This window comes from Aulostomus chinensis, chromosome 4 (genome assembly GCF_037954235.1).
Source record: "Aulostomus chinensis isolate RoL2024-O1b breed Wild chromosome 4, RoL_Achi_v1.0, whole genome shotgun sequence".
Taxonomy (NCBI): Eukaryota; Metazoa; Chordata; class Actinopteri; order Syngnathiformes; family Aulostomidae; genus Aulostomus; species Aulostomus chinensis.
Genome location: NC_141323.1, coordinates 6,716,788 through 6,723,028, shown reverse-complemented (window position 1 = coordinate 6,723,028; position 6,241 = coordinate 6,716,788). Strand labels below are relative to the sequence as shown.

At 47.1% G+C, this 6,241-nt stretch overlaps 1 long non-coding RNA gene across 1 annotated transcript in view; it reads left to right on the top strand.

Moving 5' to 3' along the window:
- The first annotated feature begins 3,822 nt into the window (after window positions 1–3,822).
- The window catches only part of LOC147262453 (uncharacterized), a 44,111-nt gene continuing 41,692 nt past the window's right edge, over window positions 3,823–6,241 (top strand). Inside the window, exon 1 of the long non-coding RNA XR_015112384.1 lies at window positions 3,823–4,202. This is a non-coding gene — a long non-coding RNA (uncharacterized LOC147262453). The remainder of the gene's footprint in view (window positions 4,203–6,241) is intronic.

The window sequence follows — 6,241 nt, the reverse complement described above, 5'->3', positions numbered from 1 at the left end:
ATTATATTTGATGACGCTTACAGTTTAAAAAACGCCCTGAAATAGTTGATACCCATCCAGAAAACAGACCCAATAGCATGACATGGCCGAATTGACCTGCTTCTGCTCCTCAGGATAAAAGTGAACTGCATGGCACCCCGATTAAACCCCCCTCTTCCCCTTTTCTGTTCATCTCATGCTGGGTGTCATACATAAAGCTTTTCTTTTATTTCTACTTGGTTCATTTTAACACAATTGTACTGCACGAAAACGAAAATATCTACGCTCTTAAACTCACAAAACATATATTGCTAAATCTGTTTCCTGATCTGAGTATTTTGGCAAATCCTATTTGATCTTCGACTGGATCTGTGTTTCAAGCAATATGTGTCATGAGTACATGAACACCCCAACTTCCTCTTGCTTCATTAAACCCCACAATGGGTTATTCCTGTTACTCAGGCAGGTTGGCCCCCGTCTAGCTGGCGAGAATCTCAGACAGTCTCGACTGGATTGCTAGCATTCACTGGAATGATTGGCTGAAGGTCTTGATGATAATGCAGCAGTTGAGGCAGAACTGTCTTGGAAGCTAAACGTGCTCACATATACTCAAAATTATGTTAATCTAAAGTGAGAACTTAAACTGAGATTGTAGTCAGAATCTGTCAAAGTCTGAGTCGGCTAGTTTTTGTCTGCATTGCTTGCTGCTCTGTACCCAAAGACTCCATATTCCTTGACAAGTTTCATCGCATCATGTTAGCGCCAAGCAGACGTGTACATACAAATGCAAGATTTGAGCTCCTGTGAGTAAGTACCATGTCTACTCTACATCATTCAAGCCTCATCAAATATGATCATTCATCCTATCAAGCATAAGATGGTTCTGGAGGCAGATCATACGTACTGCATGTGTATTATTAGACATTACAAAGACAGCCCTTTGTGCTTTTTAAAGGCACCTTTCAGGGTGATCTCAGTCTTTGACTTCATGTGGAGTCACTGATCGCTCACAGGGTGGATGAATCATCTGGTGACTAACATCAGTGTGGCTTCATTCCAGTCAACTGCACCTGCTGTACCTTCTTTCATCGGAGCGCTAAGCAGGACCCTTCGTCTTCTCTCCCCCCCGTCGCCACGCCCTCTGCTTGGAAGGATGTTCAACATTCTCAAACTGTGTCTGTTATCAGATGTGCTTCAGTGGGAGTGGTCTTGTTTTACCGCAGCATCAAACCATGCTCAGTGTCCCGAGGCAAGAAATATGTCCACTCGCCTTGTGTTTTCTGGAACACCAGCGATTTATTTGGTGCAGCTGACAAGACAGAGAGTCGACAGCCATGAGCTTAATGGGGATATAATTCATTTTCCAGTGTTTGATCATAAACAGAAGTGTTGGACATGCAAAAAGTCTGAACCGATGACAAGAATGACAGTCAGGTGAATGTGATCTCAGTTCTTCCCACCATCCAGTTTCATGTCACTCAATCAAGACATGAAACATGCAGCGATGTCACCTGGTTCCTGTTCCTGTATCGTCTGTGTTTCAAGCTGTGCCTGGTTCTCAACCTGAGACCTTGATGATCTTCCAGGTCCAGCTCATCAAGATCATCTCTGGTACTGTAGACGGTTACCGGTATTTATCCCAGGACGCCGACTTACATCACTACTCCTGATGAACGCTGATAAACTGTGAAATACACCAGTGTGGTGTTTACTGACCTGTTTCATTCCACGCATTGAGACGTTACAACAAGTTGAGCTCATTTCAGGAATTCAACCCAAACCCCGATGACTCTGAGATGAGGGAAGTGGATCATCAGCAACCTGTGGGTTTAGAACTCGTTGCTCCACCGCTGCATCGCCTGCTTGGCTGAGGTGATGATGGTTGTCCAGAGGTTAAGCACAGCAGCAGCAGATGCTGGAGATAACATCCTTCCTACCTACCGTGTGTCTAGATACATGTTTTAGACGTTTCCAAACATTCGGCCCGGCCCACCTGGGATTACGGGACACCTCCCCTTTTCCAGCATTTTATCTCCTCTGGCGCTGCGTATGTGAATCAAATGGGAAAAAGCAAGAAAATGAAAGTCAAGCCACATGCAGAACGTGAAACCAAGGAGCAGATCAGGAAACCTCTGTTTGCTGGTCGGAGTGAGACGACACCCCACAACCTGAACCGCGAACGAGAGTCTGAGATGGCGTCTGATGATAGTTTGCTGCTCTTAGATAATTCATCGTGTAAAGGTGAAAGTCGTGATTAGGACTCAGACCATCAGGCTTCAGCAAGGGCTCTGACCGGCAGCCCTCCCATCACGTCCTGAGCATCAGTTATTTTAACATTTGAACAAAATGATAACGTGACACACTCTCACAGCCATACAGAGGGTGTCTTCTTTGCTAAAGTCTCCATGGCTTAGCAGCACAAAAGGAGCCACTTTTAGCTGGCAGTGTTGGCCAGTGGGTCCTGAAGGGGGAATGAGAGGAGCTCATAGCACAAAAAGAGGGCAGGGGAGAGGAGAGGTGTCTTTTGTTGGTGAATGTTGTAATCCCTCCAAATTCAAGCTGCAGGAGGTCCACAAGCCTCCAATCACCCGGATCTTCGCTATGTTCACACGGTGTTGACAGACAGCGAACTGGGACACACTGAGGAGGAAACCAAGCCAAATCGTGTTGTGAAAGAATTCACCGTGTGCTCATTATCTCCTGCATGTGAAGGTTTTACTGTGTGCTTCTTTATGACAACTCTTATAAATGTTTGCATTGGACAGGGCTCCTTTTCCCTCAGTTCTTCTTTCAGATAAAATAGGCACTGAGGGGAGATCGTCCCAGTTTGAGGGATATAAATTAGTTTAAGGCAGTGAAGGAAACTGCTCTGTTGTGTCAGGACAAAATATTTGTGTTGGAAGCATACAAAAAAGTTAAAAAGTTAAAATTTGGCAAAAACAAGGGTTTTACACAAAGGGACTTGCACTAATAGAAGACAGGATCCAGCATAAATGGACTCCAGTGTAAAACCAGGGTCACTGAGAGGTCACCGGTTTGACCCCATGGACCACGATATACGTGTGAGTGCCTGGCTTTGATCTTAGGGTTCTGACTTCAACATCAGACTTTGATCTCAGTCATTCTGTCTATTATCTCTGACTTCAAAGAACCTCTCTTTGAACTCAACATCTGATCACCACAAACAGACATCAAAGGCATCACAACAACTAAGTGTTCACCATCATCACCACAGTCATGATACCGGTTTCTTTCCTCACCGTTATCATCTTCTCGACTACTATTAGTAGTACTAGTAGTACTACTACTAGTACTAGAGCAATGCTAATCTTTTCGCTGGAGACAGCATCATCATCATTATTCTACCAGTTTCGTCATTGTCATCCTTACTTCTACCACAACATCGACTACTACTAATACTAGTATTCTATCACTGGTGACATCATCATCATCATCATCATCATCATCATCATCATCATCATCACATTTATAACATCTGGTTCTTTCCTTATAATTATCATCCCCACTACTACTACTAATACTAATACTACTACTACAATAATACTAATCTTACTGCTGGTTACATCAGCATCATAATCCTTCCAGTTTCATCACTGTCATCCTCACAACTACTACTACTACTACTACTACTACTACTATTCTATCGCTGGTGACATCATCATCATCAGCATCATCATCATCATCATCATCATCACAGCCTGCACGAACACAGTCACCGTCACCATTCCGGTAAAACCACGGTGATGGGGCCCGGGCGGTGCGGGGATTTACCCTTTAAGGGCGCAGCATCTTCTGCGTGAGCGCGCAGAAGCGCCGTCACGTGGGAGGTCCCTTTAAGTTTCCATTGACAGAGGCCCGAGCGTGTCACATGGACATGATATCATGGGCAGGCAGGAACAGGGAACCCGAGTGCGCTGACTTCTGGCTGAGAAAGGGAAGAAGAAGAAGAAGAAGATGAAGAAAAAGGAAAGGAAGAGGAAGAAACACGAGTGCATGTCGCCATCTAACAGCAGCCAACAGAGCCGAGCCGAGCCCATCCGATCCTGCCCGGGGAGGACCGAGCCGGACTCGCTGCGCCTCGTCGGACAGGACCTCTTTGGTCGCGTTTGCACCTGCCAGCTGCCACACGCACTTTGACAGCGAGGCGAGCGTCGGCGCGCGGACTCGGAGGGTCCCGGTGCCGGAGAGGAGCGCGCACGAGCGTGAGTGAAGTTGTTCCTACTAGCTCAGCTGATGCGGGGTCGGCGCTTGTGCGGCTGCCGCAGGTGCGTTTGCGCGCGTGTGTTGTGATCTGTTCTAGAGGGACCCGCATCCTCAGGGGTTTTGGGTGAAGGGGACAGTCCTGGTCAGGAGCCACGCGCCTTTTCTCGCGCCCCGTGTTCGCCTGCGTCCGCATTCCAGGTGCTGTTGCGCACATAGAAATGGAAGCTGAAGTAAACAAGTGGGGGAAAGGCAGTGTTGTGATCATCAGCGGAGCTCCAGGCTCGACTGGAAATACCCCCCCCCCAACACACACACACACACACACACACACACACACACACACACACACACACACACACACTCAAGTGCTGCTGTGCGTCCAGCTGCCAAAAACAAGTGAAGTTGTTGTGTTTGACATTTACAGCCGTTGGCAGGACGATGTCTCTCTCCTGGAGACAGAGAAGTCGGAGTGGGATTGTGGTCTGAGGAGCGCTGTCGGATTAAAGGTTAACAAACTGGGTTTCATGACGCAGCTACGCCTCTTTTCATTTTTTTCCTTTTTGGCAGATCTTTAAAGCAACAACCCGGTTTGTTAAAGAAAAGCCTCCAGTGCTCCTGCGTCAGAGATTTTATATTTCAGTGCGCGCGCGCGCGCACGCTTTGCTGATTCATAACAGGGTAGTCACATCTGCGCGCGGCGTTGTTACAGAAGAGTTCAAACACTCTAATTTTGGACTCAGCCTCTGTCAGAAAGGGGAAATCACTCACCATGTTCACGGCAAAACGGTGGTTCTGAGCTGAGCACCAGCAGCACCAGCAGCACCAGTGCCACCAGTACCAGCAGCACCAGCAGCACCAGTGCCACCAGTACCAGCAGCACCAGCAGCACCAGCAGGCTGGCTGGCTCTGGAGTTGGAAGGATGTCCAGACATGAAGCAAAGAAAAACATCGGCTTTAGCCCCAGAAAAGAGCTGCACTTGAATCGGATGGATTTCATGATGACATGCGTTCCTGCTGCTTCCTTTGTGTCTGCGTTTGCCTTCGTGTCACTTGATGGTTTGATTTGTGGTTTTGCTTTTGGAGCGCTGATGAATCATCTCGCCGTCGCTCCTTGCTGGGGAGTTTAGCTACTGAAACAGTTCCCTGCTCACCTTGACAGGCAACGTATGATTCACACGTATGATTCACACGTGTGATGATGAATTTGTTCGATGGCTACAGGCCCTCAAATGCTTCATAACTGATAATGTGATTTCTTGAAAAGGAGAAACAGCACCGATCAATTCCACCTCCACCGAGGAGGCTGTGTATTCGTTGTCGTATGTTTGTGTAATTGTTTGTCTGTTGGCAGCATTACGTACTAAAGATGGCGCCACGTTGACCAAACCGTGGTGGAGGATGCGGTGAAGAACGGTTCCATTTTGGGGGCGGATCTCTTACACGAGGAACTGCTGGTTTTCGTTGGTCAGGTTCTGTCGTCTCATGTGATGAAAGTACATTTTATGCTGCTTGGCGTCCGTCCGCCACATTCTCGTTAAAGTGATGTCCTCAACTTTGACACAATTGTCCACTGGGACGCAAGGATGGCTGGAAATGCTTTTGGTGGTTAAAGGTCAAAGGGCAGGGATGCTGTCACCTCACATGTGGGACATCTGTCTGATTCCTGTCAACACAAAATTTCAAGAACATTTTCAGGACATTCTTTTTTTAATTTGTCTCAAATCTTCACTGGGACTCGAAGATGAACTGAAGGCGTTGAACCAGAGGTCACTGTCCCTTCACATGTACGCAGTCTTGGCCCCGTTCTCGTTCTCTCCATGTCTCAGAGTTTCTTCAAGTTGAAGTCCACTTGGACTCGTGGATGAACTGGAAAAACTTTGGTGGTCAAAGGTCAGACTCGTCTTGGAGGAGGAGAAGCACAACGCAGTATTTGTGGGGTCTTAGAAGTAGAGCGCCTTGTTTTATCCCCCTCTATTTTGCAAGATTTATAAAACTTCCTGAACTTACAATTGACTACGATTTTTCTGCCTCCTGGACT